Genomic DNA, 27105 nt, shown 5'->3' with positions numbered 1-27105 from the left:
GATGCAAAAATCCTCAATAAAATTCTGGCGAATCGGACACAAAACATATCAAAAAAATTGTGCACCATGATCAAGTAGGATTCATCCCTGGGATGCAAGGCTGGTTCAATATACGGAAATCAATAAATGTTATTCACCACATCAATAGACTTAAAAATAAGAACCATATGATCATCTCGATAGATGCGGAAAAAACATTCGACAAAGTACAGCATACCTTTATGTTCAAAACTCTGGAAAAACTAGGGATAACAGGAACATACCTCAATATTGTAAAAGCAATCTATGCTAAGCCTCAGGCTAGCATCATTCTGAATGGAGAAAAACTGAAGGCATTCCCTCTAAAATCTGGAAGAAGACAGGGATGCCCTCTCTCACCACTTCTGTTCAACATAGTTCTCAAAACACTGGCCAGAGCAATTAGACAGACGAAAGAAATTAAAGGCATAAAAATAGGAAAAGAAGAACTTAAATTATCACTATTTGCAGATGATATGATTCTATACCTAGCAGACCCAAAAGGCTCTACAAAGAAACTATTAGAGCTAATAAATGAATTCAGCAAAGTGGCAGAATATAAAATCAACACGCATAAATCAAAAGCATTCCTGTATATCAGCGACAAATCCTCTGAAATGGAAATGAGGACAACCACTCCATTCACAAAATCTTCAAAAAAAATAAAATATTGGGAATCAACCTAACAAAAGAGGTGAAAGACTTATACAATGAAAACTACAGAACCCTAAAGAGAGAAATAGAAGAAGATCTTAGAAGATGGAAAAATATACCCTGTTCATGGATAGGCAGAACCAACATCATCAAAATGGTGATATTACCAAAAGTTCTCTATAGGTTTAATGCAATGCCAATCAAAATCCCAACGGCATTTCTTGTAGAAATAGAGAAAGCAATCATGAAATTCATATGGAAAAATAAAAGACCCAGAATAGCAAAAACAATGCTAAGCAGGAAGTGTGAATCAGGCGGTATAGCAATACCACACTTCAAACTATACTACAGAGCAATAGTAACAAAAACAGCATGGTACTGGTACCAAAACAGGCGGGTGGACCAATGGTACAGAATAGAGGACACAGAAACCAATCCACAAAACTACAACTATCTTATATTTGATAAAGGGGCTAAAAGCATGCAATGGAGGAAGGATAGCATCTTCAACAAATGGTGCTGGGAAAACTGGAAATCCATATGCAACAAAATGAAACTGAATCCCTTTCTCTCGCCATGCACAAAAGTTAATTCAAAATGGATCAAGGAGCTAGATATCAAATCAGAGACACACCGTCTGATAGAAGAAAAAATTGGCAACGATCTACATACTGTGGGGTCGGGCTCCAAATACCTCAATAGAACACCCATAGCACAAAAGTTAATAACTAGAATCAACAAATGGGACTTACTCAAACTAAAAAGTTTTTTCTCAGCTAAAGAAACAGTAAGAGAGGTAAATAGAGAGCCTACATCCTGGGAACAGATCTTTACTCCTCACACTTCAGATAGAGCCCTAATATCCAGAGTATACAAAGAACTCCAAAAATTAGACAATAAGTTAACAAACAACCCAATCAACAAATGGGCCAAGGACCTGAACAGACACTTCTCAGAGGAGGACATACAATTAATCAACAAGTACATGAAAAAATGCTCACCATCTCTAGCAGTCAGAGAAATGCAAATCAAAACTACCCTAAGATACCATCTCACTCCAGTAAGATTGGCAGCTATTATGAAGTCAAACAACAACAAGTGCTGGCGAGGATGTGGGGAAAAGGGTACACTTGTACATTGCTGGTGGGACTGCAAATTGGTGCAGCCAATTTGGAAAGCAGTATGGAGATTTCTTGGAAACCTGGGAATGGAGCCACCATTTGACCCAGCTATTCCCCTTTTTGGTCTATTCCCTAAAGACCTAAAAAGAGCATGCTACAGGGACACTGCTACATCGATGTTCATAGCAGCTCAATTCACAATAGCAAGACTGTGGAACCAACCCAGATGTCCTTCAATAGACGAATGGATTAAAAAAATGTGGCATTGATACACAATGGAGTATTACTCTGCATTAAAAAATGACAAAATCATAGAATTTGCAGGGAAATGGATGGCACTAGAGCAGATTATGCTAAGTGAAGCTAGCCAATCCCTAAAAAACAAATGCCAAATGTCTTCTTTGATATAAGGAGAGTAACTAAGAACAGAATAGGGACGAAGAGCATGAGAAGAAGATTAACATTAAACAGAGATGAGAGGTGGGAGGGAAAGGGAGAGAAAAGGGAAATTGCATGGAAATGGAAGGAGACCCTCAGGGTTATACAAAAGAACATACAAGAGGAAATGAGGGGAAAGGGAAAAATAATAGAAGGGGGAGAAATGAAGGTCAGTAGAGGGGGTAGAGAGAGAAGAGGGGAGGGGAGAGGAGGGGAGGGGGGATAGTAGAGGATAGGAAAGGTAGCAGAATACAACAGACACTAGTATGGCAATATGCAAATCAATGGATGTGTAATTGATGTGATTCTGCAATCTGTATATGGGCTAAAAATGGGAGTTCATAACCCACTTGAAGCAAAGTGTGAAAGATGATATATCAAGAACTATGTAATGTTTTGAACAACCAACAATAAAAAAATAAAAATAAAAATAAAAAAAAAAAAAAAAAAAGAAAAGATCATGGGGTTTAGACCCCTTTTAAATATTTAAAAAAAAAACAAAACAAAACATTTATTAAGTTAATCCCAAAGAGATTTTTTTTAATTGGTTGTTCAAAACATTACAAAGCTCATGACATATCATCTTCCATACATTTGATTCAAGTGGGTTATGAACTCCCATTTTTTACCCCAAATACAAGTTGCAGAATCACATCGGTTACACATCCACATTTTAACATAATACCATATTAATGACTGTTGTATTCTGCTACCTTTCCTATCCCCTACTATCCCCCCTCCCCTTCCCTCTCATCTTCCCTCTCTACCCCATCTGCTGTTGTTTAATTCTCTCCCTTGTTTTTTTTTTTTTTTCCCCTTTCCCCTCACAAACTATTATATGTAATTTTGTGTAACAATGAGGGTCTCCTTCCATTTCCATAGTTTCCCTTCTCTCTCCCTTTCTCTCCCCCCACTCGTCTCTGTTTAATGTTAATCTTTTCCTCATGCTCTTCTTCCCTGTTCTGATCTTAGTTGCTCTCTTTATATCAAAGAAGACATTTGCCATTTGTTTTTTAAGGATTGGCTAGCTTCACTTAGCATAATCTGCTCTAATGCCATCCATTTCCCTGCAAAATCCATGATTTTGCCATTTTTTAGTGCTGCGTAATACTCCATTGTGTATAAATGCCACAGTTTTTTTAATCCATTCATCTATTGAAGGGCATCTAGGTTGATTCCAAAGTCTAGCTATTGTGAATTGTGCTGCCATGATCATTGATGTGGCAGTATCCCTATAGTATGCTCTTTTAAGGTCCTCAGGGAATAGACCGAGAAGGGCGATAGCTGGGTCAAATGGTGGTTCCATTCCCAGCTTTCCTAGGAATCTCCATACTGCTTTCCATATTGGCCGCACCAGTTTGCAGTTCCACCAGCAATGTACAAGTGTACCCTTTTCCCCACATCCTCACCAGAACTTATTGTTGCTTGACTTCATAATGGCTGCCAATCTTACTGGAGTGAGATGGTATCTTAGGGTGGTTTTGATTTGCATTTCTCTGACTGCTAGAGATGGTGAGCATTTTTTCATGTACTTATTGATAGGTTGTATGTCCTCCTCTGAGAAGTGTCTGTTCAGGTCTTTGGCCCATTTGTTGATTGGGTTATTTGTTTTCTTATTGTTTAATTTTTTGAGTTCTTTGTATATTCTGGATATTACGGCTCTATCTGAAGTGTGAGGAGTAAAAATTTGTTCCCATGATGTAGGCTCCCTATTTACCTCTTTTATTGTTTCTCTTGCTGAGAGAAAACTTTTCAGTTTAAATAAGTCCCATTTGTTGATTTTTGTTATCAACTTTTGTGCTATGGGTGTCCTCTCAAGCATCAAATAAATCTATAAGAGTAAACAGTAACTCAGCAGTCAAACGGAACAAGAAGTAACATGAGCAGCATAAAAAAGCAAGGAAGAAATTAATCATTTTAAATATTTTTTTTCTCTTTCAGATAAACGTTGGAACCTGTGACTACTATTTAAAATTTTGATTGGTATGCTGAGTTTGTCCTTGATCCATTTTGAATTAACTTTTGTGCATGGTGAGAGAAAGGGATTCAGTTTCATTTTGTTGCATATGGATTTCCAGTTTTCCCAGCACCATTTTTTGAAGATGCTATCCTTCCTCCATTGCATGCTTTTAGCCCCTTTATCAAATATAAGATAGTTGTAGTTTTGTGGATTGGTTTCTGTGTCCTCTATTCTGTACCATTGGTCCACCCGCCTGTTTTGGTACCAGTACCATGCTGTTTTTGTTACTATTGCTCTGTAGTATAGTTTGAAGTGTGGTATCGCTATACCGCCTGATTCACCCTTCCTGCTTAGCATTGTTTTTGCTATTCTGGGTCTTTTATTTTTCCATATGAATTTCATGATTGCTTTCTCTATTTTTACAAGAAATGCCATTGGGATTTTGATTGGCATTGCATTAAACCTATAGAGAACTTTGGGTAATATCGCCATTTTGATGATGTTGGTTCTGCCTATCCATGAACAGGGTACGTTTTTCCATCTTCTAAGATCTTCTTCTATCTCTCTCTTTAGGGTTCTGTAGTTTTCATTGTATAAATCTTTCACCTCTTTTGTTAGGTTGATTCCCAAGTATTTTTTTTTTTTTTTTGAGGATATTGTGAATGGGGTGGTTTTCCTCATTTCCATTTCAGAAGTTTTGTTACTGATATACAGGAATGCCTTTGATTTATGGGTGTTGATTTTATATCCTGCCACTTTGCTGAATTCATTTATTAGTTCTAGGAGTTTCTTTGTAGACCCTATTGGGTCTTCTAAGTATAGGATCATATCATGCGCAAATAGTGATATTTTAAGTTCTTCTTTTCCTATTTTTATGCCTTTAATTTCTTTTGTCTGTCTAATTGCTCTGGCTAGTATTTCAAGGACTAAATTAAATAGAAGTGGTGAGAGAGGGCATCCCTGTCTTGTTCCAGATTTCAGCGGGAATGCCTTCAGTTTTTCTCCATTTAGAATGATGCTAGCCTGAGGCTTAGCATATATAGCTTTTACAATGTTGAGGTAAGTTCCTGTTATCCCCAGTTTTTCTAGTGTTTTGAACATAAAAGGATGCTGTACTTTGTCGAATGCTTTTTCTGCATCTATCATTCTTATCTTTAAGTCTATTGATGAGGTGAATAATATTTATTGATTTCCGTATATTGAACCAACCTTGCATCCCAGAGATGAATCCTACTTGATCATGGTGCACAATTTTTTTGATATGCTTTTGTATTCGATTCGCCAGGATTTTATTGAGAATTTTTGCATCTATGTTCATTAGAGATATTGGTCTGTAGTTTTCTTTCTTTGAAGTGTCTTTGTCTGGTTTCGGGATCAGGGTGATGTTGGCCTCATAGAATGAATTTGGAAGAGCTCCTTCTTTTTCTATTTCTTGAAATAGCTTGTAAAGTATTGGTATTAATTCTTCTTTGAAGGTTTTGTAAAACTCCGCTGTATACCCATCTGGTCCAGGGCTTTTTTTGGTTGGTAGTCTTTTGATGCCTTCTTCTATTTCTTCCTTTGTTATTGGTCTGTTTAAATTGTGTGTGTCTTCCTGACTCAATCTGGGCAGCTCATATGACTTAAGAAATTTATCGATGTCTTCACTGTCTTATATTTTATTAGAATATAGGGTTTCAAAATACTTTCTAATTATCTTCTGTATTTCTGTAGTGTCTGTTGTGATATTGCCTTTTTAATCCCGTATGTTAGTGATTTGAGTTTTCTCTCTTCTTCTCTTCGTTAGCATGGCTAAGGGTCTGTCGATCTTATTTATTTTTTCAAAGAACCAACTTTTAGTTTTATCAATTTTTTCAATGTTTTTTTTTTTGTTTCAATTTCGTTGATTTCCGCTCTGATTTTAATTATTTCTTGTCTTCTGCTATATTTGCTGTTGTTTTGCTCTTCCTTTTCTAGGGTTTTGAGATGTAGTGTGAGTTCGTTTATTTGTTGTTTTTTTCTTTTTTTGAGGAATGAACTCCAGGAAATGAATTTCCCTCTTAAAACTGCTTTCATTGTGTCCCATAGATTCCGGTATGTGGTGTCTGAATTGTCGTTTATCTCTAAGAATTTTTTGATTTCCTCCTTTATGTCTTCTGTAACCCATTGATCATTCAGTAACATATTGTTTATTTTCCATGTGATGCAGGATTTTTCCTTCCTTCTTTTTTCATTGATTTCCAGTTTCATTCCATTATGATCAGATATGGTGCATGGTATTATCTCCACTCCTTTATATTTACTAAGAGTTGCCCTATGGCATAATATATGATCTATCTTTGAGTAAGATCCATGTGCTGCTGAGAAGAACATGTATCCACTTGATGATGGTTGATATATTCTATATATGTCGGTTAAGTCTAGGTTATTGATTGTGTCATTGAGTTCTATAGTTTCTTTATTTAGCTTTTGTCTGCAGGATCTGTCTAATGGTGAGAGCGGTGTGTTGAAGTCACCCATAATTATTGTGTTGTGGTCAATTTGACTCTTGAACTTGAGGAGAGTTTGTTTTATGAACGTTGCTGCACCATTATTTGGTGCATATAAATTGATAATTGTTATGTCTTGTTAGTGGATGGTTCCTTTTAACAGGATATAGTGTCCTTCTTTATCCCTTTCGATTAACTTAGGTTTGAAGTTGATTTTATTCGATATGAGTATGGCCACTCCTGCTTGCTTCCGAGGGCCATGTGAGTGGTATGATTTTTCCCAACGTTTCACCTTCAGCCTGTGTATGTCTTTTCCTATCATATGAGTCTCCTGAAGGCAGCATATTGTTGGATTTGTTTTTTTGATCCAGGTTACCAGCCTGTGTCTCTTGATTGATGAGTTTAGTCCATTAACATTTAAGGTTACAATTGAAATATGATTTGTACTTCCAGTCATGTTTATTTATTTATTTATTTTAGTTTGGCTAGTTTTTACTTTTTGGTTGTTTTCCTCCACCTTTACTGAGATACCTCCTGCTGTTGGTTTTGGGCACTGTTTTTCCATTCCTCTTCTTGTAGAATTTTACCCAAAATGCTTTGCAGTGCTGGTTTTCTGGCTGCAAAATCTTTTAGCTTTTGTTTATCGTGAAAGATTTTAATTTCATTGTCAAATCTGAAGCTTAATTTTGCTGGATACAGTATTCTTGGTTGGAATGCATTATTTTTCAGCGTTTGAAATACATTGTTCCAGGATCTTCTCGCTTTCAAAGTCTGTGATGAAAAATCAGCTGTTAACCTAATTGGTTTACCCCTGAATGTAATCTGCCTCCTTTCCCTCATAGCTTTTAATATTCTCTCCTTGTTCTGTATGTTGGCTATCTTCATAATTATATGTCTTGGAGTTGGCCTATTACAGTTTTGGATGTTTGGAGTCCTGTAGGCTTCCAGGATTTGGCAATCCATTCCATCTTTCATCTCTGGGAAGTTTTCTAGGATTATTTCATTCAATAGGTTGTCCATTCCTTTGTCTTGAATCTCTGTGCCTTCTTCTATCCCAATGACACTCAAATTTGGTTTTTTGATGAGATCCCATATCTCTTGGATAGATTGCTCGTGAGATTTAAGCATCTTTTTAGTATTGAGTATATTCTTTTAAAGTTGATAAACTTTGTCTTCATTATCTGATGTTCTGACTTCTACTTGATCTAGTCTATTTGTAATATTCTCGTTAGCATTTTTAATCTGGTTTATGGTTTCTTGCATTTCTAAAATCACTGTTTGGTTTTTTTTTAAGATCTCTATCTCCTGGTAAAGCTCGTTCTTTGCAGTTTGAATTTTTTTCTTTAGTTGGTTTTCAAAATATACTTTCAATTCTTGGATTTGCTGTCTCATGTCTTCTCTAAAATTCCGTTCCATCTGAGTTAGGTATGCCTTGATTTCTTTCCCTGTCCATGTTTCTGATGTTTCTAGGTCCTCCTGTAGATTTAAGTTGTCCTGCATTATCTGTCCTCCTTTTTTCCCTGGTTTTTTCATGTTGTTTACGTTACTTTCCAGCTCTGTTTGACTGCTTTGTAACTGCTTTCTCCTATACATTTGTTTTGGCTTTGTTTATCTCTGTTGTCTCTCCTTTGTGGTGGGAGATTATGCCTATAGATGTTGGGCTTTATTGTACTTTAGAGCTGATTCATTCAGTTTATAAAGGGCTTCCGGATTTTGTATGCATATAGTGATTTGTTTTTTGTTCTTAGGACTTTAGGTTAGGTGCTATGAAGGTATAAGTGTTAGTGTGTCTTGGCTACTTTAGAAGATTGCTCTACTGAAGGGGGATGCTAACCGTCAATTGGATCAGGGTGTTGGTAGTAGCTAGGTATTTAGTAGCACTATAGATGGCCTCGAAACATTCACCTGTTTGCATTTAGACAGTTACACGAAATGGAGGACGTATTGCTTGGGATGAAAGTTCGGGGGAAGCTGAAGGAAGGTGCTCTTGAAAAGAAAGAAGGAGGGGGAGTTAGATAGCATAGAGGAGAATGGAAAGAACAATAAAACTTGGAAGGGGAGAGAAAGAGGGAAAAAGGGAGAGAAAAAATAAAATAAAATGAGAAATAAAATTAGGTCTTAGAGATCCATTTTCTTCTCTTCCCGTAGGCAAAGCTGTGACCTCCGGGCTGAGATTTGCCCTCAATGTGTCAACAGCAATCCCTGTAAGGCGGCTCCTGGGAGTCTCTCAATCCTGTTGGTCCAGAGCCGTTTCACTTCTACGGCCCCTCCTCCCCTTCCTCCTGCCAGCCAGCCAGGTCCTGTGCACCGGAGGAGTTTCTCCAAGGATTTGGTTACACTTTCAGCCCCTCTGGGTGCTCTATTTCCCTAACGACTGAGCACTCTCTCTGTCATTCATCTAAGCCCCAGTGCTGTGGAGCTGTGTTCTGGGAGTCAATAGTTTAATTTTTCCGGACCCCTTTGGTGGGCACACCTTCGGAGTCTGGCGGCTAAGACCATTGGTGTCGCCACTGGTGGTAATGGGAGTTGGGGGTCGAGGATCCCCTCTGCTTCCCTCAGCCCCTACAATCACGACCACTCCGCTGGCAGTATGAGGAGTTGGGGGTCTGGAGTGTCCTCTGTTTCCCTCCGCCCCTACCGTCACGCCCTCTCAGTTGGCGGTTGGGGGAGTTGGGGGTGGGGAGTATTCTCTGCTTCCCTCCGCCCCTACAGTCACGCCCACTTCACTGGCGGTATTGGGATTTGGGGGTCGAGAGTCCTTTGGCCCTTACGGTCATGCCCTCGGAGAGATTTTGAAGTTTCCTGGTTGTTTGTATCTGATGCGGGTGGGAGTCACACACCTGCTAAAGTAGATTCCGCTGGGAAGGAATCTCTTTGGCCGAAATTTGGTGACTTCCCCTCTCTGCTATGGCGGGCCCCTGCCTCCTTGCTGGAGTGTGCGAAGGGAGGGGTGGAACTGGCCTGTCTCTGGTCTGACACAATCTCTGGTTTTAGTTCCCAGTTCGCTATTTCATAAAGGCTTGGTTAGATTTCCTTCACGTCGTCTCGGGGGGGGGGGGGGAGTCGTTTGCCGGGTTGGCGGGGCCGTTCGCAGTGGGGGCGGGGCCGTTAGCAGAGCCGGGAGGGCACAGGCCGTCTGCCGGGCTGGGACCCTTCTCGCCGCGGTGGGCCAATGGGGGCCGCCTAAAGAGTCAGGCTGGCGCTGGCCGCGGGCGGGGCGCCAGCAGAGCCGGGAGGGCGGGGGGGGCCGTTTGCCGGGTGGGCGGGGCCTTTAGCAGGGCCAGGAGGGCGCAGGCCGTTTGCCAGGCCAGGCGGGGACCCTTCTCACCGCGCAGGCCGCCGGGGGCCGCTTGTAGAACCCGGTAGGCAGCGGCCTCGTGGCTAAGAGCCGGGTGGGCGGGGTGGCCAATCACAGAGTGAGCGGGGCCGCCAGGAGAGCCGGGATGGCGGGGGCCGTCTGCCGGGCCAGGCGGGGACCCTTCTTGCTGCCCCGGGCCGCCGCGGGCCGCTTGCAGAGCCGGTTGGGCGGTGGCTGCGGGATTGGACCTCTGCGCCCGCGTGGCCGGCCAAGATTCACTTGTCTGGGGCCAACTGTCACCTCTAATATAACTTACTAATTCCTGGAAGGTCTCCTTTCAGCGGTATTTTGCTAGAAGTTCCTCAGTAGGTAGAATGTAGCTGTTTTAATGGGTGTTTCTGATCCGGTTAATGTGGAGATACTGAAAGTGCTGCTTCCTTGCCGGCCGCCATGTTGGATCGAGTGCCCACAGAGATTTTAAAGTTGCTTTTACAGCAGTCAGTCTACCCTAACTAATTAGAAAAAAAAAAAAAAAAAAAGTATTGAAATATCAGATGCCATCAAAACCCTACAAATCAAAAAAAAAAAAAAAAAAAAAAAACCAGGACCACATTAAATCTCAATCCAGTTCTACAAGACCTTCAAAGAAAAATTAATGCTAATACTTTTGAAATTATTCCATGTAATAGAAAAGGAGAGAACCCTTCCCAACTCATTCTATGAAGCTAGAATCACCCAGAAACCAAATCCAAAGACTCATCAAGAAAAGAAAACTTTAGACAAATATCCCTTATTAACATAGATGCAAAAAATTCTCAATAAAATTTTGGAATATCACCTGCAAAAATATATTTAAAAGTTAGTGCATTATGATCAGGTGGTGTTCATCCCAGCGACACAAGGTTGGATTAACATAGAGAAAGCCAAAAACATAATTAATCACATCAATAGACTTAAAAATAAGATCATATGATCATCTCAAAAGATTCAGAAAAAATATTTTACAAAATACAGCACCCCTTCATGTTCCAAACACTAAAGAAACTAGGGATGGTAGGAACACACCTCAACAGCACAAAAGCTATCTATGTTAAACCCAAGGCCAACATTTCTATAATCAGAGAAAAACTGAAAGAATTTCCTTTAAAAAATGGAACAAGACAAGGATGCCCTCTTTATCCACTTCTATTTAACATAGTCATGGAAAATCTAGCCAGAGCAATTAAGTGAAAAAAAAAAAAATAAATAATGGGATATAATTAGGAAAGGAATAACTCAAACTATCACTGTTTGACAACAACATGATTCTATATTATAGAAGACTCAAAAAATTACACAATAAAACTTCTAGAATTTGTAAATTAATTCAGCAAAGAAACAGAATAATAAAATCAATACCCATAAATCAAATGCATTCCTATACATCAGTGATGAATCTATTGAAAGAGGAATTAGGAAAACTATGCCATTTACAATAGCCTCAAAAAAAAGTTTGAATCAATCTAATAAAAGAGGTGAAAGACCTATACAATGAAAACTAAAGAAAGAAATTGAAGAAGACCTTTGAAAATGAAAAGACCTCTTATGATTCTGGGTAGTCATAATTAATATTGTCAAAATGGCCATACTTACAAAAACATTATATAAATTTAATGCAATTCCTATTAAAATTCCAATGACATTCTTCATAAAAATAAAAAAAAAACAATCATGGAATAATGAGAGATCCAGAATAGCCAAAGCAATCCTTAGCAGGAAGAGTAAAACAGGAGGCATCATAATACCACATTTTAAACTATACTACAGAGCCATAGTAACAAATATGGCATGGTTTTGGCACCAAAAAAGACATACAGAACAAAGATACAGAATAGAAGACACAGAAACAAGCCTACCCAGAGTTTTCTCATATTAGAAACAGGCACCAAAACATTCACTGGAGAAAAGACAGCCTGTTCAATAAATGTTTCTGGGAAAATTGGAAATTCACATGTAACAAAATGAAAGTAAACCCCTATATCTCACCTTATGCAAAACTCATTTCAAGGTGGATCCATGACTTAAGCACTAGAACAAAGATCTTGCACATAATAGAAGAAAAATTAGGCCAAAATCTTTACCATATTGACTTAGGATCTGACTTCCTTAACAAGAGTCCTAAGTTGCAAGAAGTAAAAACAAAAATTTGTAAATGGGATGAATTCAAATAAAAAAATCTTCTCAGCAAAAGAAACAATCAAGAATATGAGGAAGCTTTCAGCGTCTCTGCAGTGGGTCTTTTTCCTGCCCAGGAGGATATAAGCCACCAGAGAAAGTAAGTCAGAAATAATTAGTGAATAAAAAAAGACAGAATCAGAATTATAGTTTTGAAACAGAGTGCCTGAAGGTCCACCCCACACAGGATCTGGAGCTGGACAATTAAAAAGTGGTTCCAATGGTTTATTTAAGTAAGTACATCAAAAGCAGGGATAAGGTTTCAGGGGTGGTGTCTTGATTCATTATGTCTTGTAGTCAACAGGTTTATTGACATCTCGGCAGGTCATACCCACGTATCTGAGAGGCTGTATGTCTAAAGCAGGTCACCCCATCTCCGGTGCTGTATGGGACCAGAGCTGAATAGAAATTCACATGTATTTGGGCAATCTTACCCTGTGAGACTGCCATGGAAAGTCCCCAAACACCATATGCTCTTCCTATTCAATAGGCTGTGATGTCAATGTAGTCCACACACAGCCCATGGATGGGTCCTGACACAACAGCACGAAGAGGAAGCCTATAGATTGGGAGAAAATCTTTACTTCATACACCTCAGATAGACCATTAATCTTCAGCACATGTAAAGAACTCAAAAAACTTAACACCAAAGAAACAATTAACCCAATCCATAAATGGGCTAAGGAACTGAACAGATATTTTACAACCATTATGAAAAGAGGAATGGAGATTGCTCGGAAAACTTGGGATGGAGCCACCATTTGACCCAGCTATCCCACTCCTGAGTTTATACTCAAAGACTTAAAATCAGCCTACTAGAGTGACACAGACACTTTGATATTTATAGCAGCTCAACTCACAATAGCTAAACTATGGAACCAACTTAGGTGTCCTTCAACAGGTGAATGGATAAAAAAATGTAGTATATATACACAATTGAATATTACTTAGCCTTAAAGCTTAATGAAATGATGGCATTTGCTGATAAAGGGATGGAACTGCAGAATATCAAATTAATTGGAATAAGCCAATCATCAAAAGCCAAAGGCAAGATGTTTTCTCTGATTTGCAAATACTAATTCACAATAAGCAGATTAGGGGAGCTAGGGAAGAACAGAGTTAGTTCAGATTAGGTAGAGGGGAGTGAAGGGATGGGAGGGAGTATGGGGGATAGGAGGGATAGTAGAATGAATTAGACATTATTATACTATGTGCATATATGACTGCACAATTGGTGTGATTCTACATCATGCACAGCAAGAAGAATGACATGTTTTACTTCATTTATGATGTGTAGATGTGCAGTCTATTGTGATGTATAACAAATTAAAGCAAATTTTAAAAATTGAGAAAATGACTGCTGAATAGCACTGAGTCTAAATTTTTCCATTCATTTAGAAATTATTTGCTTTCTTTTATGAGTGGTTTTACTCTTCTTGTTAAAGATTTTTCATTTTGGAAGATTTAATTATGAGTATTTACATTTTATGCTGTTATAAATGAGATTTTTCATAATTTTCATTACTCTAAATATTCATTGCTTATATATACTATATGTAAGCTAATCATATATAAATTCATTTTGCCTACCTTTATCTGGGTGTTCTATTATTATTATTAATTTTTGTGAAACTGTTATGTATTATAGATGCAAATAGTTTGCAAATTTCTGTGCCATTCAATATCATCCATGAGTCTGAAAGCTGTCAATAATCTGGTGCTATACAGCCTATCCTGCCCAAATGTCAAGCTAAGAGTTACAGATAAGAATAATGTACTCTCCAAAGTCTCTTATCCTACATTCCCAAGAATAAGGATATTTATGTCTAGGCACTATGGACCTACAGGCTGTGACTAACTGATGCTACACATTGACTAAAGAGTTCCAGAAAGAAAGTCTGCTCTAACCTTAGCTCTGCCTTTAAATGTTTTAGCAACAACAAAAAAAAATTTTAAAAGTAGAACTTGTGTATAAGAACTAAATTAAAATGAGTACTCTATTCCAAATACAATGACAAACACAGAAATGCAAACAAGACTAGAAATCATTTGTAACATATATAATTAATAGTTTATTATTTAGATGTTTTTAAAAGTTTGATTATTCAAGGAAAAATACTTTTCAATATAAAAATCATTAAAATAAAAACAGTACCTTATATAAGAACATAACCATTTTATTGGCTGATGATGAAAAGCAAATGGACTATATTGAAATACAATTTCACACACCCAGATTGGGCAATTTCTTTTTAAATGATTTTAAAGCACATGAGTATTTGGAACAAAGGAAGTAATATACTACTGTTACGAGAATGCATTACTACAATTACTTTCTAAAACAGTCTGGCATTGCCTATTAAATGTGAATATGTGTATCCTATAAAATATAGCATTTCTAGTTCTAGTTATATAATCTAAATAAATTTGAAAGCAGGCATTCTGAGACATGTACAATATGTTGTAGCACCAGGTTTTATAATAACATAAAAGCTAGGAATAAGTCAAGTAACCAACCTAGGTGAAATATGCACACATATATTGCAATATCTTAAAATGAAAATTAATTTAATATAACTATTTGCAAGAATGCGAATGTTAAAATCTACTCAAGCATAATATACTATTCTATAACTTCATAGAGCATAATATCATCAATACAGAAAATTCAGGCCAAAAGCAGTGATTTTTTGAGACACAACAGTAAACTTTAAAGGAAAGCAAAAGATAAGATACATTTATATATGTGTGTCTGTGTGTGTGTGTGTGTGCAATAAATATATAACAAACAGAAGTATGTATACATTATATACTCAGGATCTATATCTATATATATTTTAAATCTCACTACATAGAAGGCTCATAGATATAATTTTAATTATAAATTTTAAAGTGAATATATTTTATCTATCTATATGAAACTTTTTTGTATGATACTACAAACAAAAATTATTTTTATGAATTTCATTATAGATATGTACATTTAGAGCTTCTGGACTTGTGGTGATATAATTTATTATAAAACCAGGACTCATTGAAAAGAACATAACATTTGAATTATCAACAAGAGTAAACTGAAGATTTTCATAGACAAAAGGGAATTTTTTTATCCTACCTACCAGAAACCTGTGTAAAAATTTTGATAAGGAAGGTGGATGCAGGAATACACAATGCAAATTGAAGTTTGAGTACGGCAGTATACATTCCTGAGTCATTGATCTATTAATTGCATTCAGATATATCGGTCTGGATGAGATCACCAAGAAACAAGTTTAACTATAGAAGGCGTCCTAGGATGGAACCCTAAAATAGTGCATGTTTTAAAATTTAGATAGGAATAAGGGTCCAAGAAGAGAGGAAAAAATTACTTTCAAAGTGACTGAAAACCAATAAGGAGAGGTTACAAAGAAGCAAATGAAAATTGCAGTTTGAGATGGAATAGCTGACAATTAATATTTCCAAATGGTTATGAGAGGATGATCAAATGAAGATTGACGTTCCTTACAGTATTTGAACAAATAGCGAACCTCCAATCAAACAAATGTCTAAACTTATGCAGACATGCCTCAACTTTTAATTCTAAGTTATTGCAAAGAATTTGCTGCATACCTAATTTTCAGATACAAGACATGTATTCCCTTATTTTACCTGGAGAAAATATAGAAAGACAAAATCACAACCAAGTTTCCTCAAATACTAATGAAATGCTCATAAAATGTTATATTATACCCTTAAATAATAGGGGAAATCACAATTCCAATTACAAAGTTCTTAACAATTAACATAGTATATTTGTGTTGGGAAGGAAAGAAAGTACAATAATACAATTTTTTTTCTTCCATACCAGGGTTACATTCTATAATGTAAATCAACCACATAACATTGAAAGATATTTAACAAACATAAACAATACTTAGCAAAAAGTTAAAATTAAGCAAAAGAAAGGAAGCATAACTTACCAGCTGAGTGGTTTCCTAAGTGATTTTTCATGACAAGATGATGTCAGTTAGCTTGGTGGCAGTGTGGTGAAGTCCTGTGAGATTATAATTCTCAAATAATCAATGTCTGGAATATTTATTTTGTCTACTTTTGAATCTGAGGAAGTTTCAGTTAATTTTTTGATGAGTCTCAAGGCTGCTAATGAACACAGATGTGAATCTCCATCTAAAGCCATAGAAGAAACTAACAAGGAATCTTTTAGTATGTCATACGGCCACTGATGCACATAAGATCATGCATCTATTTTTTTCCTGCTCATGACATGATCAAATTTGATTGTGCCATGCCTAAATAATGCCAAGTTTCATTGAATGTTCCAGTGCCAAATGTTTATAGTTCCACAAATATTCCTTCCTGCAGCCAACAATCAATAGAATGTTGAAATAAGTTATTCATTTTAATGCTAACATATCATAGTGTCTTTGTGGCAGGGACAAGCATTCTCTTATTTAATATTCATTTTCTCTTTTAATTTGCTGAACTCTCATTTCATTTAAGGAGCAACATATTCAAGTAAAATATAATCCCTGCCTCATTTGAGTAGAGTGGACTAATTAATACAGCTTTCAATTAAGAAGTTATAAAATTTGAATATCTTACAGATCTTCCTAAAAATTGAAAAAAAGGTGCAATAATTTTTACTCTTCTCTCTACTCCAAATATTTTTCCTATATGAAATGTGGTAATGAGGCTGGGAAACAATCAACAGTCATCTTGAGAATGTGGTCATAGTGTCATAGCATGATATTAGTGGAAAGTACTAGAAGAAGCCAAAGTCTTTGTGAACAAAATGGAGACACACTATCAATATTCAGTTACCATCTATGGGCTTCTCATCATTTGAGACAAAGAATAACCACTATCTTGTTCAAAACACTTGTTTATGATTTTTTTTCAAAATAATAAATATATAAAAAAGTAGTAGATTTAGAGAAAAATTGAACAGTAGGTACAGTATTTCTGTATACTCTTTCTTTACCCCAGTAGTTTTCCCTATTATTAACATTTTTTTTTTTTTTTTTTTTTTTTTTTTTGTGGTGCTGGGGATTGAACTCAGGGCCTTGTGCATGTGAGGAAAGCACTTTACCAACTGAGCTATACTCCCAGCCCTATGAATAAAATCTTCTATTACCATGATATGTTTATTTTAGAAATAGCTGAACAGATATTGATATATGATTATTAACATATCAAAACATTATACAGCTGTGAGTTTTGACAAATGTATAATTTATGTATCCATAACACTGTCATACAATACAATCTAACTGTTCTAAAAATGTACTGTGCTTAATTTACACATCCTTGCTCCCCTCCTAGTGAATCAGTGGCAAACATTATCATCTCACTGTCTCTATACTTTTGCCTTTTCAAAATATCATCAGAATTATACAGGAAAGTAGCCAATTCATATTAGTTTCTTTCACTTAGCAATATGCACATAAGGTTGCTTTATGTGTTTTAAAGTCTTCATAGTTCATTACTTTTCATTGGTGAATAACATTTCAGGGTACTTACACAACACACTTTGTCTATTATCTATTGAAGCACATATTCATTTGTTTCCAATGTTTAGCATATATAGCAGTGTATTTCCTCTTCCTGCCATTTACTCATTTTACTTATATATAAACTTTAATCAATATGTTATTGCTCTTATTAAATTGAACAAACTGTTGTCCATTATATCAATTAAGAAAGAGAAAATAAAATGTTTTATCTTCAGTTACTCCTTTTCTAATGCATTTCCATATTTCTGACTTGTGCCATAGTAATTCTCTCTGAAAGAATTTGTTTTAACATTTCTTGGAATTCAAAATTATTGACAACACATTTTTTGTTAAAAATAATTTTTATTTAAAAAATGTTATTAGAAAATACGCAAAATATGAAATTAATCATTTTATTTTATTTTTTTTATTTTTTAATTTTTTTATTGGTTGTTAAAAACATTATAAAGCTCTTGACATATCATATTTCATACATTAGATTCAAGTTGGTTATGAACTCCCAATTTTACCCCAAATACAGATTGCAGAATCACATCGGTTACACATCCACATTTTTACATAATGCCCTATTAGTAAGTGGTGTATTCTGCTACCTTTCCTATCCTCTACCATCCCCCCTCCCTCCCCTCCTATCTTCTCTCTCTACCCCATCCACTGTAATTCATATCTCTCCTTGTTTATTTTCCCATTCCCCTCACAACCTCTTATATGTAATTTTGTATAACAATGAGGGTCTCCCTCCATTACCATGCAATTTCCCTTTTCTCTCCCTTTCCATCCCACCTCATGTATCTGTTTAATGTTAATCTTGTCTTCCTGCTCTTCCTCCCTGCTCTGTTCTTAGTTGCTCTCATTATATCAAAGAAGACATTTGGTATTTGTTTTTTAGGGATTGGCTAGCTTCACTAAGCATAATCTGCTCTAGTGCCATCCATTTCCCTGCAAATTCTATGATTTTGTCATTTTTTAGTGCTGCGTAATACTCCATGGTGTATAAATGCCACATTTTTTTTTATCCATTCATCTATTGAAGGGCATCTGGGTTGGTTCCACAGTCTAGCAATTGTGAATTGTGCTGCTATGAACATCGATGTAGCAGTATCCCTGTAGTACGCTTTTTTAAGGTCTTCAGGGAAAAGTCCAAGAAGGGCAATAGCTGGGTCAAATGGTGGTTCCATTCCCAGCTTTCCCAGGAATCTCCATTCTGCTTTCCAAATTGGCCGCACCAATTTGCAGTCCCACCAGCAATGTACAAGTGTACCCTTTTCCCCACATCCTCACCAGCACTTGTTGTTGTTTGACTTCATAATGGCTGCCAATCTTACTGGAGTGAGATGGTATCTTAGGGTGGTTTTGATTTGCATTTCTCTGACTGCTAGAGATGGTGAGCATTTTTTCATGTACTTGTTGATTGATTGTATGTCCTCCTCTGAGAAGTGTCTGTTCAGGTCTTTGGCCCATTTGTTGATTGGGTTATTTGTTTTCTTATTGTTTAATTTTTTGAGTTCTTTGTATACTCTGGATATTAGGGCTCTATCTGAAGTGTGAGGAGTAAAAATTTGTTCCCATGATGTAGGCTCCCTATTTACCTCTTTTATTGTTTCTCTTGCTGAGAGAAAACTTTTCAGTTTAAATAAGTCCCATTTGTTGATTTTTGTTATCAACTTTTGTGCTATGGGTGTCCTCTCAAGCATCAAATAAATCTATAAGAGTAAACAGTAACTCAGCAGTCAAACAGAACAGGAAGTAACATGAGCAGCATAAAAAAGCAAGGAAGAAATTAATCATTTTAAATATTTTTTTTCTCTTTCAGATAAACGTTGGAACCTGTGACTACTATTTAAAATTTTGATTGGTATGCTGAGTTTGTATTAAATTTATAGTGCTGTAATATTTAAAATTTATATAGTAAGATATCACATTTAGTAATACCATTTATATAAATCATCTTTTTTTTCTTCATTAATGTATTATGTCTTGTTTTGTATTATCATTCTTTTTTATTTTAAGGTACATTATTAAAAGCATTTGGATTTTGTTTTTGGTATTGTGAATGAAAGTTTTTCATTATACTTGATAGTTTATTGCTGGTGTAGAAAACATGCATTGAATTTTTTGTGGCTGTTGACATTTTATCTTGTTCCCCTGTGGAACTCTCTTATTACAACTAATTGCTTTCCAAAGCTTTCCACTCTATATAAACCAAGTTTGCTTTTTTCCCTTTTCTCTATCTAGACATCAAAGTGGATATGGAAAATAGACAAATTAAATGTAAGAGTCTGGAGCTCAAAAAAAAATAGCCTGGCCTACAGATATAAACTTGGCTCAGTCATGAGTGCTTAGGTAGCAATAGGATTAGTTGACTGTACCAAGAGAAGAGGCCCCTGTTAGTTATCTCGTGCTTCAGTACAATCTACAGTGGTGGGAAAAACATAGCATAACCACTCCTCTTTGATTCTTTGGTTAGAATATCCAAACTTCTGCAACTAATGAAATGACCCTGCTCATAGTTCTGTGAAATCTGTAGGTACCACCACAAAGGCAGGCAATGGCTTCCTCCAATAATGGTTCTTGCATGAGGAAACTCCCGGCTCCTCTGTTGCACCTTCCTGGGAAGTCTAGGACCAAGTTTTAGGCACAATTGAATTCCTGTCCTTCATTCAGAGGCATTCCATTCTTCTTGCCTGGGATCCCTGAGGATATTGAGTCATCATGCCCACTGTTATAGTTTAGCTATCACGTCTCCCAAAACTTACATGTGAGACAATGCAAGAAAGTTCAGAGAAATGATTGGATTGTAGGAGCCTTAACCCAATCAGTAGTTTAATACCCTGATAGGGATTAACCAGTGGCAACTGAAGTGGTAGGGTTTGGTTGGAGGAGTTGGGAATTAGGTCATGTCTTTGGTGTATATATTTGTATCTGGAGAGTGAAATCTCTCCCCCTGCTTCCTGGTCACAGTGATATGAGCTGCTTCCCTCTGTAACTCTTTCTCGCCATGATGTTCAGGCTCATCTTTTTTTTTTTTTTTTATTGTTGGCTGTTCAAAACATTACATAGTTCTTGATATATCATATTTCACAATTTGATTCAAGTGGGTTATGAGGCTCATCTTGATACACAAGGAATGGAGCCTGCTGTCTATGGATGCAGACCTCTGAAAGCATGAGCCCTCAAAAAAACTCATTTGTCCTCTACAGTTGTGCTGGTTGGGACCTTTAGTCACAGCAGCAAAGAAAGCTGACTAAAACACCCACCAATATATTTTAAAATCATTTCTCTTTATCCTTTTACATTAATACAGTACTGTGTATCAAATCTTGTACACCTCCTATTCAATAAACTCTTTCATTATTCCTATTCTAAATCAACTGCTCCAAAATCAACTGTCCCTTCCTTTTTCTGTGCCTTACTTTTAGAACATAAGTTCCTTATTTTTGTGGAAACTGTCTAATCCCTAATTTTTTTCTATTTTCACTGACTTATTGTGACTTTATTTTTTTTTTCTTTTTTTTTTTTTTCTTTTTTTTTTTTTTATTGTTGGCTGTTCAAAACATTACATAGTTCTTGATATATCATATTTCACAATTTGATTCAAGTGGGTTATGAGCTCCCATTTTTACCCCATATACAGATTGCTGAATCACATCAGTTACACATCCATTGATTTACATATTGCCATACTAGTGTCTGTTGTATTCTGCTGTCTTTCCTATCCTCTACTATCCCCCCTCCCCTCCCCTCCCCTCCCCTCCCCTCTTCTCTCTCTGCCCCCTTTACTGACATTCGTTTGTCCCCCTTGTATTATTTTTCCCCTTCCCCTCACTTCCTCTTGTATGTACTTTTGTATACCTCTGAGGGTCTCCTTCCATTTCCATGCATTTTCCCTTCTCTCTCCCTTTCCCTCCCACCTCTCATCCCTGTTTAATGTTAATCTTCTTCTCATGCTCTTCGACCCTACTCTGTTCTTAGCTACTCTCCTTATATCAAAGAAGACATTTGACATTTGTTTTTTAGGGATTGGCTAGCTTCACTTAGCATAATCTGCTCTAATGCCATCCATTTCCCTGTAAATTCTATGATTTTGTCATTTTTTAATGCAGAGTAATACTCCATTGTGTATAAATGCCACATTTTTTTTATCCATTCATCCATTGAAGGGCATCTAGGTTGGTTCCACAGTCTAGCTATTGTGAATTGTGCTGCTATGAACATCGATGTAGCAGTGTCCCTGTAGCATGCTCTTTTTAGGTCTTTAGGGAATAGACCGAGAAGGGGAATAGCTGGGTCAAATGGTGGCTCCATTCCCAGCTATCCAAGAAATCTCCATACTGCTTTCCAAATTGGCTGCACCAATTTGCAGTCCCACCAGCAATGTACAAGTGTACCCTTTTCCCCACATCCTCGCCAGCACTTGTTGTTGTTTGACTTCATAATGGCTGCCAATCTAACTGGAGTGAGATGGTATCTTAGGGTGGTTTTGATTTGCATTTCTCTGACTGCTAGAGATGGTGAGCATTTTTTCATGTACTTGTTGATTGACTGTATGTCCTCCTCTGAGAAGTGTCTGTTCAGGTCCTTGGCCCATTTGTTGATTGGGTTGTTTGTTCTCTTATTGTCTAATTTTTTGAGCTCTTTGTATACTCTGGATATTAGGGCTCTATCTGAAGTGTGAGGAGTAAAGATTTGTTCCCAGGTTGTAGGCTCTCTATTTACCTCTCTTATTGTTTCTTTTGCTGAGAAAAAACTTTTTAGTTTGAGTAAGTCCCATTTGTTGATTCTAGTTATTAACTTTTGTGCTATGGGTGTCCTATTGAGGAATTTGGAGCCCGACCCCACCGACTGTAGATCGTAGCCAACTTTTTCTTCTATCAGACGGCGCGTCTCTGATTTGATATCAAGCTCCTTGATCCATTTTGAATTAACTTTTGTGCATGGCGAGAGAAAGGGATTCAGTTTCATTTTGTTGCATATGGATTTCCAGTTTTCCCAGCACCATTTGTTGAAGATGCTATCCTTCCTCCATTGCATGCTTTTAGCCCCTTTATCAAATATAAGATAGTTGTAGTTTTGTGGATTGGTTTCTGTGTCCTCTATTCTGTACCATTGGTCCACCCGCCTGTTTTGGAACCAGTACCATGCTGTTTTTGTTACTATTGCTCTGTAATATAGTTTGAAGTCTGGTATCGCTATACCGCCTGATTCACACTTCCTGCTTAGCATTGTTTTTGCTATTCTGGGTCTTTTATTTTTCCATATGAATTTCATGATTGCTTTCTCTATTTCTACAAGAAATGCCGTTGGGATTTTGATTGGCATTGCATTAAACCTATAGAGAACTTTTGGTAATATCGCCATTTTGATGATGTTAGTTCTGCCTATCCATGAACAGGGTATATTTTTCCATCTTCTAAGATCTTCTTCTATTTCTCTCTTTAGGGTTCTGTAGTTTTCATTGTATAAGTCTTTCACCTCTTTTGTTAGGTTGATTCCTAAGTATTTTATTTTTTTTGAAGATATTGTGAATGGAGTGGTTGTCCTCATTTCCATTTCAGAGGATTTGTCGCTGATATACAGGAATGCCTTTGATTTATGCGTGTTGATTTTATATCCTGCCACTTTGCTGAATTCATTTATTAGCTCTAATAGTTTCTTTGTAGACCCTTTTGGGTCTGCTAGGTATAGAATCATGTCATCTGCAAATAGTGATAATTTAAGTTCTTCTTTTCCTATTTTGATGCCTTTAATTTCTTTCGTCTGTCTAATTGCTCTGGCCAGTGTTTCGAGAACTATTTTGAACAGAAGTGGTGAGAGAGGGCATCCCTGTCTTGTTCCAGATTTTAGAGGGAATGCCTTCAATTTTTCTCCATTCAGAATGATGCTAGCCTGAGGCTTAGCATAGATTGCTTTTACAATATTGAGGTATGTTCCTGTTATCCCTAGTTTTTCTAGAGTTTTGAACATAAAGGGATGCTGTACTTTGTCGAATGCTTTTTCCGCATCTATCGAGATGATCATATGGTTCTTATTTTTAAGTCTATTGATGTGGTGAATAACATTTATTGATTTCCTTATATTGAACCAGCCTTGCATCCCAGGGATGAATCCTACTTGATCATGGTGCACAATTTTTTTGATGTGCCTTTGTATCCGAGTGGCCAGAATTTTATTGAGGATTTTTGCATCTAGGTTCATTAGAGATATTGGTCTGAAGTTTTCTTTCTTTGAAGTGTCTTTGTCTGGTTTAGGTATCAGGGTGATGTTGGCCTCGTAGAATGAATTTGGAAGTTCTCCCTCTTTTTCTATTTCCCGAAGTAGCTTGAAAAGTATTGGTATTAGTTCCTCTTTAAAGGTTTTGTAAAACTCTGCTGTATACCCATCCGGTCCTGGGCTTTTCTTAGTTGGTAGTCTTTTGATGGTTTCTTCTATTTCCTCAATTGATATTGGTCTGTTTAGGTTGTCTATATCCTCCTGACTCAATCTGGGCAGATAATATGACTTAAGAAATTTATCTATGCCTTCACTATCTTCTAATTTATTGGAGTATAAGGATTCAAAATAATTTTTTATTATCTTCTGTATTTCTGAAGTGTCTGTTGTGATATTGCCTCTTTCATCCCGTATGTTAGTGATTTGAGTTCTCTCTCTTCTTCTCTTCGCTAGCATGGCTAAGGGTCTGTCGATTTTGTTTATTTTTTCAAAGAACCAACTTTTAGTTTTGTCAATTTTTTCAATTGTTTCTTTTGTTTCGATTTCATTGATTTCAGCTCTGATTTTAATTATTTCTTGCCTTCTACTTCTTTTGCTGTTGTTTTGCTCTTCTTTTTCTAGGATTTTGAGATGAAGTATGAGATCATTTATTTGTTGGTTTTTTCTTTTTTTAAGGAATGAACTCCAAGCAATGAATTTTCCTCTTAGAACTGCTTTCAATGTGTCCCATAGATTCCGATATGTTGTGTCTGTGTTTTCATTAATCTCTAAGAATTTTTTAATTTCCTCCTTGATGTCTTCTATAACCCATTGATCATTCAGTAACCTATTGTTCATTCTCCAAGTGATGTATGCTTTTTCCTTCCTTCTTTTATCGTTGATTTTCAGTTCCATTCCATTATGATCAGATAGGATGCATGGTATTATCTCTACTCCTTTGTATTGTCTAAGAGTTTCCCTGTGACATAATATATGATCTATTTTTGAGAAGGATCCATGTGCTGCTGAGAAAAATGTGTAACTGTTTGATGTTGGGTGGTATATTCTATATATGTCAATTAAGTCTAGGTTATTAATTGTGTTATTGAGTTCTATAGTTTCCTTATTCAACTTTTGTTTGGAAGATCTGTCCAGTGGTGAGAGAGGTGTGTTGAAGTCTCCCATGATTATTGTATGGTGGTCTATTAGACTCTTGAACTTGAGAAGATTTTGTTTGATGAACATAGCTGCACCATTGTTTGGGGCATATATATTTATGATTGTTATGTCTTGTTGGTGTATGGTTCCCTTGAACAGTATGTAGTGTCCCTCTTTATCCCTTTTGATTAACTTTGGCTTAAAATCTATTTTATTTGATATGAGTATGGATACTCCTGCTTGTTTCCGAAGTCCATATGAGTGATATGATTTTTCCCAACCTTTCACCTTCAGCCTATGTATGTCTTTTCCTATCAAATGCGTCTCCTGTAGGCAGCATATTGTTGGGTCTTGTTTTGTGATCCATTCTACTAGCCTGTGTCTCTTGATTGGTGAGTTTAAGCCATTAACATTTAGGGTTATTATTGAGATATGGGTTGTTCTTCCAGCCATATTTGTTTATTTATGTTACTAAACATGGTTTGTTTTCCACTTTGATTATTTCCCCCCCTTTAGTGTCCTACCTCCCACTGTTGGTTTTCATTGTTATTTTCCATTTCCTCTTCCTGTAATGTTTTGCCAAGGATGTTTTGAAGAGATGGTTTTCTAGCTGCAAATTCTTTTAACTTTTGTTTATCGTGGAAGGTTTTAATTTCATCTTCCATCCTGAAGTTAATTTCGCTGGATACACAATTCTTGGTTGGAACCCATTTTCTTTCAGTGTTTGAAATATGTTATTCCAGGATCTTCTAGCTTTCAGAGTCTGTGTTGAAAGATCAGCTGTTATCCTGATTGGCTTACCCCTAAATGTGATCTGCTTCCTTTCTCTTGTAGCTTTTAAAATTCTCTCCTTGTTCTGTATGTTGGGCATCTTCATTATAATGTGTCTAGGTGTGGGTCTCTTATGATTTTGCACATTCGGCGTCCTGTAGGCTTCTAGGATTTGGGGTTCTGTCTCATTCTTCAAGTCTGGGAAGTTTTCTCGAATTATTTCATTGAATAGATTGCTCATTCCTTTGGTTTGAAACTCTGTTCCTTCCTGTATCCCAATGACTCTTAAATTTGGTCTCTTGATGTTATCCCATATTTCTTGGATGTTCTGCTCATGGTTTCTTAACAGTCTTGCTGAGCTGTCTATGTTCTTTTCAAGTTGAAATACTTTATCTTCATTGTCTGATGTTCTGTCTTCTAAGTGTTCTACTCTGCTGGTAGTATTCTCAATTGAGTTTTTAAGTTGGCTCATTGCTTCCTGCATTTTAGGATTTCTGTTTGTTTGTTTTTTATAACCTCTATTTCCCTGTATAGTTGATCTTTTGCTTCTTGGATTTGTTTATGTAATTCATTGTTGAAGTGATCTTTCATTGTCTGATTTTGCTGTCTGATGTCTTCCTTGAGACTCCAGATCATCTGAAGCATGTATATCCTGAATTCTTTATCTGACATTCCATCAGCTGCAGCTATTACCTCTTCTAAAGTTGAGTTGACCTGCAATGCTTGTGGTCCTTTCTTTCCTTGTCTCTTCATACTGTTCGCGTTCCTTTCTTCTTGGTGAAACTGTTGTGCTATTGAATTTTCCCCCTATATATTTATATTGGTCTTGTATAGTTGCAAAGTCTCCCTCGCAGGCACGGGCGGCGGCTCTGCCCCTCCGCCAATTGGGGCAATGTGCCTACCACGCCGGCAGGCCGCTGGGCCTGCTCTGCCAGTCGGTAGCAGGTCCGCCGTCCTTGCAGGCGCGGGCGGTGGCTCTGTCCCTCTGCGGGCCGCTAGGCTTGTTCTGTCGGTGGTCGCCGTTCTGCCTACTTTGCAGGCGCAGGCAGCGGCACTGCCCCTCTGCAGGCCTCTGGGGCTGTACTGCCAGTGGGTCGCAGGTCCGCCTACTTTGCAGGCGTGGGGGGGGGGCGGCTCTACCCTTCCTCAGGCCACTGGGCCTGTTCTGTCTCTCGGTTGCAGGTCTGACCTGTTCTGATGGTGGTCTCAGTTCCGATTACCTTGCAGGCGCGGGGGGGAGGGGGCGGCTCTGCCTCTCAGCAGGCCGCTGCTCCTCTTCTGCCGGTGGGTCGCAGGCCCGCATACC

Source organism: Marmota flaviventris, chromosome 4 (genome assembly GCF_047511675.1).
Source record: "Marmota flaviventris isolate mMarFla1 chromosome 4, mMarFla1.hap1, whole genome shotgun sequence".
NCBI classification, from domain to species: Eukaryota; Metazoa; Chordata; class Mammalia; order Rodentia; family Sciuridae; genus Marmota; species Marmota flaviventris.
This window is presented reverse-complemented; position numbering follows the sequence as displayed.